The 14,873-nt window shown below is 42.8% G+C and overlaps 1 long non-coding RNA gene across 1 annotated transcript; it reads left to right on the forward strand.

The window, feature by feature from the left end:
- The first annotated feature begins 917 nt into the window (after positions 1–917).
- LOC121156235 lies at positions 918–11,257 on the forward strand. Its single transcript, XR_005883833.1, has 3 exons — positions 918–929; positions 6,223–6,229; positions 8,128–11,257. It is a non-coding gene; the product is annotated as an uncharacterized LOC121156235 (long non-coding RNA).
- The last annotated feature ends 3,616 nt before the right edge of the window (positions 11,258–14,873 follow it).

Consider the following 14,873-nt stretch of genomic DNA (forward strand, 5'->3'; position numbering starts at 1 on the left):
CTCAGCCACTGGTATGTGGAGTGTTATGCAATGGTTTATAGAGCTTATAAATTTTTTTTTAATTCCAATAAATTCTTACTCCTAAAATGCATATAATGTTTGGATGTTAGTTAAGGAATTATAAAATTCAGTAGAATAATTTTGGCAATGTGCATGCGCTAGGCATTTGTATTTTTAAAAAAGTAAGGTATCTTACTTGTTAGCCTCAAGTAGATTCACATAAGTTATGACAGAAAAAAATATTTATCCTACCTGTAAGTGCAGTCATGTAGATATCCACAACCTGTTTGTAAATATAGCCATTTAGTCATATAAATAAGAAATTGCCACAGGGATTGCAACTCATAATAGTCGCCCAGACTCACTGGGACCTATTTTGCCTACACCAAGTGAAAAGGCTGTAAGAGAGGAGAAGTATGGATAGGTACTCGGCATTGATCTGCTGTTTGACCTTGTACAAGTTGCCCAGATTTCACGGCCATGGTTCACAGAGGTAAGAAGTGAGACATCCGGAATATGTGGATTTCCTAAGAAAGGTCTTCGGTAGTTTCAGGGACTGAGTCTTAAAGCTGTCCTGTTGTAAAAATGCCCTTGCCAGGGGGGACATTGAGCACAGTGGTTAAGGCACTGGTTGGAACATGCATGTCCCATGTCTGAGGGCCTTTCAGGTCCCAGCTCCGCATCTGGTCCTCGCATTCTGCCAACATGCACCTGCTGGTGATGGCTCAAGTTGTGGTTTGGGGAGAAGTCCCTGCCTCCATTTTGACTTTGGTGTCCTGCCTTCCACCTGAGCCAGCCCAGCTGTTATAGACATCTGGGGAGTGTACCAGAAGATGAGGCATCTCTCTCCATGTCTGCCATGTTTCTATGCCTTTCAGAAAAGTAAATTTAAAAAATGCTTATCAAGGACATGATCCTATTGATCTTAAGTGACTTTCTGATCTAAATTAACCATCTTGTTTTGGATTGGATGGTCCATTCCTGTAGCTAAGGGTATGGCATAAAAAGCCTGACCTTCCACACCTGCCCCTCAGAGAAGTAACCAAGGCTGTATCTTGACTATTTAAGAAAAAAAAAATATATATATATATATATATGTATATATAAGTTAGTACTACATGGTACATTTTTGTTTGTGAACAGAAACGGTGTCATACGTACATTTTATACATCATTTGTTTAGAAAATTATTTTGCGTAAGTTGCTTCATTTTTAGGCCTGCATGATATATTGGATAACGTGTTATTTCATCAGTCCTCCCCTTTTGAACATTGAGTTTTAAGAATTTGTTTTTTATTAAAAGTAGTCGTGTTCAGTGAATAATAGTAAATGTGAATGTATTCATGTCTTAAATAGTGGCATTCCTTTTACTTTGACTTCTGTGTTCCTGCACCATTGTGATACTTACATCACAAAACAGTGGGTGACTCCCTGTTGCTTCTGTAGTAACGTGCCTAGAGGAGGCAGACAGCGGCTCAAGCACATGAGTCCTTGTATGCCTATGGCAGATTCAGACAGAGTTCCTGGCTATTCCTGAGTTTGGGGTGTGGACCAACAGATAAATGTCTGTCTCTAAATCTAAAAATAAATGTGTATGAGATGTATAACCTGAGTAACTGTCTAAGCCCTAGACAAAGCAGGTAGACTATGTTTAGGAACTTTTTCCTAAACAAATCATCTTACGCATTTTTTAACATTAGAATTTTGCAACAGAGCAAGATTTACAGAGAGGCCTGTGAGAACTAAGGCCTGCTGGTACTCTAGTAGCTCATGTTCATTCTGGGTTATGAGCTTAAGTTAGTGCTTTTTAAAGTTTTTACCATGCATATATAACTTTCTGTGTATGATGCAATTCCCCTTGAATTCTTGGTTGGCAGTAAGAAAACAGCCTGGGCAGGTGTTAAGCCTAGTGGTTGAAGATACCCACCTTCCCCATCAGAGTCCTTGCGTTCAATACCTGATTGATTCCTGATTCCCGATTCCAGCTTCCTGCTAATACAGACCTAGTACTTGGGTGGTTCCTGACACCTGCATGAGAGACCTGGATTGAATTCCTGGTTCCTGCCTTTGGCCTTGTCTCTGCCTGTCCTGGGGGCTTTTGGGAAGTGAACCAGTAGACAGGAACCCTCTGGATCTCTACCTCCCAAATGAATAAAAATTGAAAACTAGACCTAAAAGAAGTGAGCAATTTTCCCAAATTTGCATAATCAAGTTACAGACCTGGGCTAATGCCTTCCTCCTGTGGCCGGGGCTCTTTGCAGTAGATTGCCCCCTTGGACTGAGCGGATCGCTCCAGCCGATGTGAGTGTGCATAGTAGTCAGGGGCTGCTTAGTGTATATTTTCTGTTTAGACAACCTAGGAGTTCAGAAAGCAACAGTATGTTCTTCCGGTGACAAAATAACATTCTATAAGTACTTGTTGAAGTAATCACACAACATGCTGATTAGCAATCAGAAGGTCTGCAAATCAAAAATTAAGCTCATATAGAGAGACACTCTTTCCTAATTGGGATGTAGTTGTCAGTTCAAGATGAATACCAGTCATAAGAACTAAAAGAGGGAAAAAAACTAGAAGAAATTTGGGATTATTTGGAAATGAATACTTACATTCCCCAGGGCATGTGCCATCATCTAATTAAATCAGAAGATGTAAAGCAGTTTGCCACCAGGAAAAGAAGTGATGACAGAAATGGTAGCAAAAGAATTGAGGTGTCGAAGGCTAGGCATGCACTGGAGTTACTGAAGCTAACATTGGAGTACACGGCCTCACCCCCTTGGGGCCAGAACGCCCTGCTGGCAGTGCTGTTCCCCTCATTTCTGTGTAACTGGCTCTTCCTTCATTTCCTGTGTATCTGCTTAAACATCTCTTGTAAAGCTTTCCTTCCTATCTGAAGGGCCCTCTCTCCTCCTCTACCCTAATTCTGTATTACTTCCCATTGCTTTTTTTCCTTATAGTAGTTCTATGGGTGTGTCTCGTATGTATGTTTTTTACATTCCTCTCTTGCTAGATTTGAGAGAAGGCAGACACTGCATCTTTGTCACCATCATACTTACAGTGCCTGCTACATATGAAGATCTTTGTTGATGTATGATGATCTTCAGTATTCAATTGATGTGACCAGTCAAACCTGTAAAATGTAGTGTTTTGTTTTGTTTTTTTAAGATATATTTTTATTGGAAAGTCAGATATACAGAGAGAAGGAGAGACAGAGAGGAAGATCTTCCGTCCGATGATTCACTCCCCAAGTGAGCACAACGGCCGGTGCTGCGCCAATCTGAAGCCAGAAGCCAGGAGCTCTTCCAGATCTCCCACACAAGTGCAGGGTCCCAAGGCTTTGGGCCATCCTCGACTGCTTTCCCAGGCCACAAGCAGGGAGTTAGATGGAAAGTGGAGCTGCCAAGATTAGAACCGGTGCCCATATGGGATCCTGATGTGTTCAAGGCGAGGACTTTAGCTGCTAGGCCATGCTGCTGGGCCCAAAATGCAGTGTTTTCAATGGCCTATTTCCCTTATGTTTTCATATTTGTTAGCTCGAATGTACAGAAAAAATACTCTTCTATAGAAAAATACTTGTCAGCAAGCTTTTATTAAGTGTGCAAGACATCATGCTAAGTGCAGAGGGAATACAAAGGTGAATAATGCATAGCTCTTATCCCTAAAGAGAAGTAGAAACATTTGTAAACAAGCAGCTTTCCTCCAAGGCTGAGTGAGGCCGGTGCTCACCAGTTGCTGTGTAAGCAGATTCTGCAGGATCAGTGCAAGAAAACTTAAGGAAAGCCTCATGGAGCTGAATTTTTACTTGGGCCTGAGAGAAAAAAAAATTATTGATTTGAAAGCCAGAGAGCAGGGGAGATAAATCTTCCATTCACGCATTCAGCCCTCAGACAGCTGAAAAATGGCCAGACCTGGGCCAGACCGGGAGCTCCGTCTGAGTCTCCCACATGGCGGCAGGGGCCCAAGCATAGAGGCCGTCTCCCACTGCTTTCCCAGACACATTGGCAGGGACATGGATCAGGAGCAGAGCAGCCACCATGTTGCCGGCAGCCACTAGTTTGTTTTTTGAAAGTGGGTTTTAGGTTAGTGGTGGTGTTTTAAGATCACTAAGTGTGAACTGCTTTGGGGTACTCTGATGTAACTTCTCAGTTTTTCTTTTGCTTTCCTGCCGTTGTTCTCTTAAGGTACTGTGGACTGTCTCTTCCCACTCCCACTGAAAAAGAGCAAAAAAAGGCATATCCATTAGATTCACAAACGATACCACAACTGGGCCACTTACTAATCCTAGCTCTGCCACTTTCCATTTTTGTTACTTCAAGCAGAATATTCGGCCTCTGTGTGGCTTAATGTCTTTACAAAATGAAAAAATCTACTAATTTCACTTCTGTTTTTAACTAGTTTTGTGACCTCAGGCAAATTGTCTCAGCTCTGATGTAGTTATCTTAAGTAAGTTGCTATGTAAAATGGTGTCCACAGTTCTGCCCTGATAGCTGAGCACTTGCTCTCTGTCACCACCTCCACACTCTGCCTGTTCTTGAACTTCGCCTAAAGTTTTGGGTGCCATAACCTTTCCTTAGTACTAGCAGAGCTAGGAGTTGTTGCACTCATCATGTTTGCCACTGGTGCTTGAGTAGGTACTGGCAGTGTGTGTGCGAGCTGCCGTTCAAGGGCCAGCACCACAGACAGCTGGGCCGCCTGGGTCCGACTGCCCACTGCGCTTCTCATCTAGATTTTTGCTAGCATACACTCCGGAAAGCAGCGGGTCATGACTCATGTTTCTGTATCCCTGCCTTCCATATGGGAGACATGGATGGAGTTCCTGATCCTGGTTTTGACCTCTGCCCGACCTAGCTGTTTCCAGCATTTGGGGAATGAACCACCAAATGAGAGGTCTCTTTTGATCTCCCTGCCTTTCACAGAGAGAAATACAACATTTTAGAGGTGACCTGCCATCACTGTTGTGTTCTGAGGGTTGCACAGCTCGGCTGGCTTGGACAAGAGAGACCTTCACAGGTCTGTGATCATCTCATGAGCTGGGATTCACTGGGGGAGGCCTTCTCGGATGCTGGCTTCACCAATTATATTACGTGTTGGCTTGATTTCATATTTCACAGAGCAAGGAGTTAATAATGTTTAACAACTCAATAAAATTATTAAATGTTAATGATACTTTTTGAAATAATTAAATTTTTATATATATGATTATATAGTTGCCCAGATAGAGAATTGATGGGGAGAATACGTCCACAGCAGTTTCTGCTGCTTACCCCTCTTTCCCGTGTAGCTGAGCGTGTAAATCAGTGATTCTGTAGTACGATCAAGGACTGCTGTCAGTTGCACACTCTTCCAGATAGTCTGAAAGCTCGCGCATTCCAGTGTTCTGATCTATTCAAATGAGACTTATTGCAGTGGTGATCAGAATGAGGCGGACTGGTGGCTGGAACATGATGTAAGGGAGAAGTTGAAATGTTCACTGAACAGGGTATGTGATCCATTTGGTCTTTGTCTTTACAGCTTTTCAACATAATAGAAGAGAATTTAAAGATTACAGTGGATGTTTTAAAGTAAACTCAAAGTGCCTAAGTATTCTTTGGCGTTGTAACCATAAGTATTTGTTGGATCTGTTTGTATTTTAAGTTACGTAAAGCACCTACAAGCGAACGATGAGTTAGTATAATTTGCTTTCCCATCTGAACGTAAGCCGTCAAGAGAATATAGAGCATGCCAGCACAGGCCCACATCACTTAGATGTGAGAATTTCCATTCAGGTAGACAAATCTGACAGCAGCTCTCAGCATCAAGTATTAGGAGGCACTGTTTTGCTAATCAGGAAAGAAATTTCAATAAATTCATTTTACTTTCCAAATGTGATTTGTCATAACTAATCAATAAAGCCATGTTTGGTTTGGGTGCTGATTAGCTTTGGAATGAGCTCTCCCCTGAAGTCTTAGGATAAGTGAGAGGTGGTGTACTTCTGAGCCAATAGGTAATAATAATTCAATGAAAAACAAAAAAACTCCATCTTGGGACAAATCTAAGATTTTTCCTTCTAAGTGAAAGGTTAGAAAAGCTGAGAAATGTTAACTTTCAGAATATTTTGCCAGCAAGTACTACTCCCAAAAATTCTCCTTCCGAGAGTTGGCCTTCAACACCGCTTGCTAAGCTCACATACCACAGCAGAGTGCCTGGTTTTGAGGCCCAGCTTCCTTTGGTGTGCACCCGAGGAGGCAGCAGGTGATAGCTCAGTAGCTGGGATCCGGTCACCCACATAGAAGACCCAGATTAAGTTGTTGGCTGCCAAGTTCAGCCTGGCCCATCCCCAAGCTGGTGTGGATATTTAGAAATTGAGCTAATGGGTGGGCGATCGCTTTGTGCCAACGCTGAGTTGTTTGTGGCTTTCACATATGAGGAAAAATATGTGGCATTTGTCTTTCTGTGTCTGGCTTTACTTGACATGATGTCATCCAATGTACAAGTAGAAATACCATTCTATACTCAGTTCATTGACAACCAGAACAGTGTACAGGGTGCCACTAGTTACCAAGACTCCTAAGTTGTTTCCAGGCCAACAGCTCCTGTGAGCTTGAGACTTGTGTATCTATGTGCCTCTGTGACGTATTCACATGTGCCCAATAGGCATTTCAAAAAAATTTTTAAGGATTTATTTATTTTTATTACAAAGTCGGATATATAGAGAGCGGGATAGGTAGAGAGCAATATCTTCCATCCAGTGATTCACTCCCCAAGTGAGTGCAACAGCCAGTGCTGTGCAAATCCAGAGCCAGGAGCCAGGAACTTCCTCCAAGTCTCCCACATGGGCGCAGGGTCCCAAGTCTCTGAGCCATCCTTGACTGATTTCCCAGGCCACAAGCAGGGAGCTGGATGGGAAGTGGAGCTGCTGGGATTAGAACCAGTGCCCATATTGGATCCTGGCGGCACGTATAAGGCGAGGACTTTATCTGTTTGGACATGCCGCTGGGCCCGCATTTCAAATTTGTATGTGCCAAATTGAATGTTTCAGTGCCATCATGCACGTCTGCTCACTCCCAGACAAGTGAAGCACTGATCCCATGCCTGCTGCCTCTCTTACCTTGCTAATCTTTCTTACCTCAAAATAAGAAATTTCCATTATTTGCTGGGGCAAGAAACTCTGGTGCCAACTTCTTCTCCTTTTTTACCTCTGTATCTAACATTTACTCTCAACAGATATGACCAGTCCTACATTTTTTAAAAGATTTATATTTTATTTATTTTATTTATTTGTTTATTTATTTAAAACATTTACAAAGAAAGAGCGAGATGTCTACAGAAGCCAGCACTGGGCCAGGCAGAAGCCAAGAGCTTCCTTCAAGCTTCCCATGAGTGGCCCCAGCACGTGGACCATCTGCTGCTGCTTTCCTGGGAGAATTAACAGAGAGCTAGACGTGGAGCAGCTGGGACTTATACCAGCACCTCTATAGAATACCCACATTGCAGGCAGTGGCTTTACCTGCCACACCTCTGTGCTGGCCCCAGCTAGCCTTCTAAAATATGTTTAAAAGCTAAACTGTTTAGCAACTCTCACCTCTGCTGTCTTGATCCAGGCTGCTTTCTGTCACAGGTCATCTCAAGAGTTTCTCAGTCTCAGCATTGTTGACATTTGTGGCCTATGGTGTTGGGGGAAAAAGACTGACCTCCTCTGCATTGGGCATTGTAGGATGGTCAGCAGCTTCCTGAGCCTCTGCTTACTTCATGCAAGCAGCAGCTCAGCCACTGTCGTCACCAGCCAAAATGTCACCAGACGCTGCCGAAGCATTCCTGGGAGGCACAGTTGCCCACAGTTGGGAACCACTGGATTATCCCAATATTCTCTTGCTCTCTGCTCCTTTGCTTGTCTCTCCACAGTTTATTTTCCATCCAATAGCTAGTGCATCACATAAAAACATCATTCCTTTGCACAAAATTTTGAAATAGTTTCCCATCTCTTCAGGGTCAAATCTGTGAGTACTTACATAGCCCTTCCCCACCAATACTTTTTTTAATTTAATTTTTTTCATGATAGCAGTTTCATAGGTTCAGAGATTTCTCATTTTCCCTTCCCCTCACACTGTTTTTCCCCATATAGTATTATAATATATAGGACCTACAAGAAGTCACAAATCCATCATTCTGCTTTAAGTGTGTCATGTCATTGTAGGTATAGACAGTGGGAGAAAGTCCAGCATCCAGTTGTCAAAATGTACTTAACCATTTCATTGGGAATCCATCCTTTATTCGGGAGTAGAGAGATGCATACTGCACTAATATCTTCAGTTCTCGGTGTGCTAGTTTCCATTATACAGTTTATGTATATACATGTTTACCTATATATCTATGGATCTTGTATTTCATGTGAAGGTTTGCCTTATGTCATAGAGAACGAATAATATTTGTCCTTTGGGGATTGGCTTTTTTCTCTGAGCATAACAGTCTAGTTCCCCTCTAACATTTTCTTCCTCTCTGTCAGATAAAAACTGAAAGTAGAATTTAAAAATGTGCAAATAAGTAAATAAATAAAGCTCAATTCCAGTGATTTGACCACAGATGCACTTCTCCCCGGATGAGCCAGAGAACCAGATATGGGTTTTGGTCACTCCTGTCAGCAAGCTACAGGGTGTTAATTTTCTCACTGGTTTCCTCACCTATAAGATGGGATTAATGCTGCCATTACAGAATGATGTTTAGGATTGAGTGGAAAGATTTCAGAAACACCTAGTGAAACTGATTCTCCACAGGCATGCGTAACCCTTGATTTTGCTTTAGCATGTTTCTTCACTAGAAAAAGTTTTTGTGTGTGCTGTTTATCTGATTATCTTTAAACTAAACTTGAATGACCTAGACTGGAATTCCTGTTAAAGGAGACAGTGATTAAGATTCCAGGAGCTGAGCAGTAATAAGGAAAATTCCAATTTGATTGAATTAGTTGTTTGGAGACTGTGCTCTGAGCCGTTCCACCTTGAAGTGTCAGCGGCCAGTGATCAGGTAATAGATGAGCTTACCCTTCTAGGGGACTTCACATGCCAGCAAGCCAGTGAGGACGGGCTTCTGGGACTTCGCTTTGCAGTCTTTCCACCAGGCGGGCAGCCCAGGCAGATGGTCAGATGACTCGTGGAAGTTTGTACACAATTTAGAGAGTCTGATTTCTGCAGGCAGTGGGGAGGGGCCACTTGAAATGAATTGAATTACTCATGCCCTATGATTTCATTTGCATACGTGCCATTTAGATGAACATGGGTGCAGCTCCTACGCTGTGCTGCAAATTCAGGTTTGGGCCTCTTGTTGGCCGAGTTGGGCTCTGCCCAGAGTGTACCTGTTTGTTGATGCCTTGACTCCCAGGACCTCAGAATGTGGGATCTTAGAGACAAATGCAAGAGAGCTATTTAGGGTGGTTGAGAAGAGGAAATGAGCACACACAGGGAGGGTAGTTAAATCACAGAGCCAACCATGGAGGACATTTCAAGAAGACTGGAAGCCAAGGAGAGCGCCCTTGGGGAAAGCAGCCCTCCCCACATGGTGATCTGGGCCTTTTAGCCTCCAGAACTCTGGGCGAATAGGATCCCATTGTGCCAGCCTTCCAGTCTGGGATGCTTTCTTTGGTATCCCTAGCAAAGTTAATACAGGGCTTATTTCTCATCCTTAGACAGGTGTTAAATGTTTATTTTTGCAAAACCCAAACCCTTTGTCATAAAAAGCAAATGGAGAATGCACTATAAAAGAACCCTTTTCTCATGAAGTAATAATACTGAGCTACTCAACCTGGTATTTGAAATAATTATGTCAGAGGAATCTTCTTTATGCTGCCACAGCCATGACCTCTTTCCTTTTCCTATCAAGTTCCATCCTATCCCAGTAAAACAAGCAAGTATATCTGGAGACAGCTCTTCTACATTTGCTTGCTGTATTTTTGGGTGCAGTTCCTAATTTACCAGACTTTAGTCATTTTTCTAAGTAGCAGGAGAATCTTTGTGTTTTTCTGTTGTCACTTCATGAAAACCACGTGAGCAGACCAGTTGAAGGGAAAAACCTTAGTGCTTGCTGAGCACCTGCACAGCGTTCTCCAACTTACATAAAACATCCCCTTTAGTGAGAAGACAGCAGTAGCCTGAATGCTGACTAGCCCTGCCATTATCTGATCTGTAGTACCTGGGAGTTAACACCAGTTATTGGAATCTGCAGTCACAAACCGTTTGGTGAACTGTGAAAGCAACATATCCCAGGGCTGCAAATCTGTTAGCATAAGCCTGGAAACAGTGACTAATTTTCATGTGCATGCCCCCTTCTTCAAAGAGGGGCACTGAAGGAAAAAATGGGAGAAGTGGCTGACTTCTGAACTATTCCATAATAATTCTGAGGAAGAGACAGCTACACTAAGGACATGGGTCACGTTTCTGGATTGGTATATCCCATCTAATAGCTAAAAGACTGAAATTGTTTCCTGGGGCTTGGAATGGCTGTAGAAAAAGGAGCCACAAGGGAAAAAGATGCTAATTAAGCCTACTCATTGCCAGTCAGGCTCTGAGTCAAATGTGGACCAGACTGGTTTCTGTAGGTCCCTTGGGCATGTTTTTAAAGACTTGTAAAATACATGTAATGACAAAGACGTTTTACGACACAGAGCTGAAAAGATTTCACTGTCTGACTCTGGGGTGTGAAAGTTTGCTACTCTTTGCATATAGTTAACAGAGAGTTTATATTCCAAGTTGAAAGACCAATGGCATACTGTGGACTCTGGAATACGAATGATCATCCCAGACTTGTGTGGTGTCTTATTACCCTGTTTCAGACCTTCTAGAAGGTCAAGGGCTCCTCTCTGTCCTGCATTAGTTTGTGAAGGCTGCTGCAGCAAGGCCTTGTGAACCACAGAAATGTGGTCCAGCACAGTCCCAAAGGACAGCCCACCAGAATCCTCTGTGGGCAGGGTTGGTTCCTTCCAGGGACTGTCCCATGCTTCTCCCTGACCTGTGATGCGTTACTGGCTTTCTCTGACACAACACCAGGAGTGCTGTTCTCATCTTCACAAGGTGTTCTCTGTGTGTGTGTCTTTCCAGATTTCCCTCTAAGGACAATGGTCACATTGGACAAAGACCACCTTATTACCTGCCAGGACCCTACTTTCAAACAAGTTTGCTTTGACAAGTGCCAAATACTTCAGACAATTGGGGCAACATGAAATTAAAATATAAGTTCACTTTGGCACAAAAAAATGTGAAATTCATTTATTTCTTTCATCACAGGCATTTTATGCCATTTTTGAGGACCCCCTGTATGCACGGATGACAGAATGATTCTTCACCATGATGAACTTAATCTTTTAATTCTATTTTCCATGAGCTTTTAGAAGTGACTTTACATTGAAGGTTAGCACTCCAGCATCTTTTGAGAGAGAATTCAACCCATCGCATCTCCCAAGCCTTTGTGTCACAGGTCACAGCAGATGCACCAAGCAAGAGGAAGGAAGTCAGTCAGATTTTTTTTTTCAGCTAATCTTGGAACAGAGCCAGTATTAAAGTATAGGTGCACTGCTAGTCCAGTATTTGTTCATCTACACACATTACACAATAATGTACAATTGATTGTAGTGTAATGAGGTTCAAATCAAGTGTTTGTATTCATTGCGTTATTCCAGTTCTCTTTCATATGCCTCCCATTAATCATAAAGGAATAATAAATTATACATGGGTCAGAATTAATCTATCATTTCCATTACTGAAATAAGCTCATCATACAATAATGTTAGGTTAAAGCCATCTTTATCCAATTCAGAAAAAAAAATGTATTCAAGGCATGTGTGTGCTTGAAAGTATCTAAGCATTGAAGTACCTCACTGTGAGTGTAAGAAGGCTGAGCTTGCCGTGATATGGATCTGCACACGACCTCTTTGTATAGTATTTATGAAAAGTGACCCAGTCACAAGTTCCAGATGCTTAGAGTCTCCCTAGCTTTGTACTTTAACAAATCACTTTTCCTTTTTTTAATTTTTAAATATTGTTTACATAGTTGAGAGGGATGAATGCCCATATGGGTCTCCAGTAAGAGTGTGGAGGGTCAAGGTATGGAGGAGGTATGCAGGACAGATATTTCAGTTTTTTTCTCCTGTGTCCTCAGGAATGGAAGGAGAGAGGCCACTTCTTGCTGTCAAACTATATCAGTACCCGGGCATAGGGGCTGGTCATTTGATGAAGCCTTAGACTGGGGAAGAGTGTTGAGTGGCTTTCATAGTTTTGAGAAGTTACCGGTTTAGTTGTTCCAGGGTCAAGAGACAATTTCCAAACTGTTTGCTGACCAAGTCAACTTCAGTGCATCCACAGGCCCAGGAACACATTGCAGAACTTGGCTAGGAAAGTGGTCTAACCTGTTCTGCTTTCCATCCTCTGATGAGGTACTTGTCCTCTGTGATGAGCTGGCTATTGTGTCCCCACTGTGCATCTGGGCATGCTGTTCACTGCACAGGCATCAGCAACTGAGACCTAGACCCTTCACTTGCACACCATGGTCAAACCACATACACTGATTTTTCTTGTGCCTGAGGTTTTAGTTGAGTGATCTAGTTGGGGAAGTCCCCCAGAAACCTTGCCTGAGGTGACCCCAGACTTGACTCTTGGGTATGCCAGCCAGTGTAGGATCAGGTTCTGTCCATCGCCTGTACCAGGTAGATGAAGTTTGACTGTCATTCACATCATTGTAACACCCCCTCCAGACTAAATAGAGTTAGCCTGTGAAACCAGCAGACCACTGGGTAAATCAGTACATAATGTCAGAGACTGAACCTGATGTCATGGCTTTCTGTCTTGCATGTCACTCTCTTGCATCACTCACTCATGAGGACACTCCTGCAGCCCTGGGGGAGGGTCTGTGTGATAAGAAAGTCAGGCTTCCTAGCGACAAGCAGCAGTTGCTGGCTGACTTGTGAGCGAGTCACCCGGAGAGATGAGGCTCCCGGTACCCATCCAGTCCTCAGCCCACCACAGCCCCAGCTGACTTCTGGTCTTCAGCTGAGCCAGACCCTGTTAAGTCGCTCCTGGATTCCTGACTGTAGAAATGTTATGAAAAAGTAAAGGATTATTTTGCTAAGGCACTACATTCTGGTAGAAATATGTTCTGGTGCAGTAGACAATAATACAACCTTTGTTGATTCTTGTTTTCAGATCATTCTTTGAATCTTTATCTCCCACTTGATTTTTATCTACTCATGAGTGGAGTTTCATGTCCTAACTCATTCTTGTATACAGTGTTTCTTATACCAAATGTGCATAATTTGGATCATGGCTATAACATCTGGGCTATCACTGCCCACTCCCCATACTTCCGTGTGGAAGAACATAAATCACCTATACATTTGATTTCAAACTGAATATGATCATGTGAGTTTCCTGAAAACAAATTTAATATTTGAAACATGCAAGGGAAACAAAACTGCAAGTATTGATAATGAGGCTTTACCTTTTTTGTAAAGATTTTTAAATTTATTTTTATTGGAAAGTCAGATATACAGAGAGGAGGAGAGACAGAAGAAGATCCTCTGGGGCCACCAGGATTAGAACTGATGCCCACATGGGATCTCGGTGCGTGTAAGGCAAGGACCCAAGCCACTAGGTAGCACACTAGGCCCAAGACTTGGCCTTTTATCAAGAATCTGGAGAAAGACGGTGGAAACAGAGAAACTGTGAAAGGAGCTGTGAATCTGGAAAATGCACCAGATCAAGAAGACTGCTTACTTGCTTGCTCCTATTCTGTATTTGATGATAATTTCAAATGCACAGATAAGCTTAAACCAACACAAATAGCACCCACATGCCTTTTACGGCCCTGGAGGTTTCGCGTCGTTACCTTCTTGCTTGGGCTCAGGTACGCTCCTGCTCACTCTGTGCTAGTATGTATCGCTGCCCACTGTAGTGTATAGGCATATCAACATTGAATTCCTGAGAATTAGAGTTCACAACATCAATAAGCTTAACATCAATCCTTTTCTGCTTATCATCCAATTCTGCAAGTGATCCAATAATGTCTTCTGTAGCATCTCCTGCCATTCCTGTAACAGGGTCCAGTGTAGGGTTATGCTTAGCTCTGTGTCTTTAGAACATTCCCAGAGCCTTTATGACATTGCTGTTTTTGAAAATTTAGCTTCAGGTTATGCATTCTATAAAATACCTTTTAAAATGTCCTAAGAAGCAAAACAGTGCTATCCAAAAGGTCAATTTAAAACAAAATTTAGATCAAATAAAGTGTAGAAGAATCATTAGAAGTCAAAGTGGAAAACCAAAATATGTTGTAGCATCAACTCCCTAGAAGATATCTAGGATAGTTTTTTAGCCTTACAGTCGTCAGCTCAAAAGCTGTATTAAAAAGAAAAAAAAAATCTAGAAATGTCTGGACATCGAGGTGACCTTAGCTGAGTTTATTTCGTTTTGACGTGAACTTTACTCCCCAGAGAGCCAGTGATAACTTTCTGCGAAGAGGAAGGTTTTCTTCCCACTCCTTCTGAATTTATTCAGCAAACATTAAAGTCCTATTATCTGCCAGAACGGGGGTGGACCCTGGGAATACAAAGGAGCATGTACCGTAGACTCAGTGTTCCAGGATGAATTTCAGCGGATAAAGTGTGGCAGGGCAGGGGGCACTTTTCATGGGGAGAGGCCCCAGCACCCCAACTGCCCCAAGAGGGACGCCCTGGCACACATCCATTTACAAGCAAGCTTCCCTTGCAAGTGCTTGGCATTTTCATGACTTGAGCCACATTGACCGGTTTGTTATTGTCGGAATATAGCTTGTAGGAAAGCTGGGACAGCAGAGGCCTGTGGGACCCTGTTGAGAAGAGGCTCCGGGAAATAGAGGCGGAAGGCCTCTCACTCCCAGTGAGTCC

The sequence above is a fragment of the Ochotona curzoniae genome, unplaced genomic scaffold (assembly GCF_017591425.1).
Source record: "Ochotona curzoniae isolate NIBS_2020 unplaced genomic scaffold, NIBS_Ocur_1.0 contig_3332, whole genome shotgun sequence".
Lineage (NCBI taxonomy): Eukaryota > Metazoa > Chordata > Mammalia > Lagomorpha > Ochotonidae > Ochotona > Ochotona curzoniae.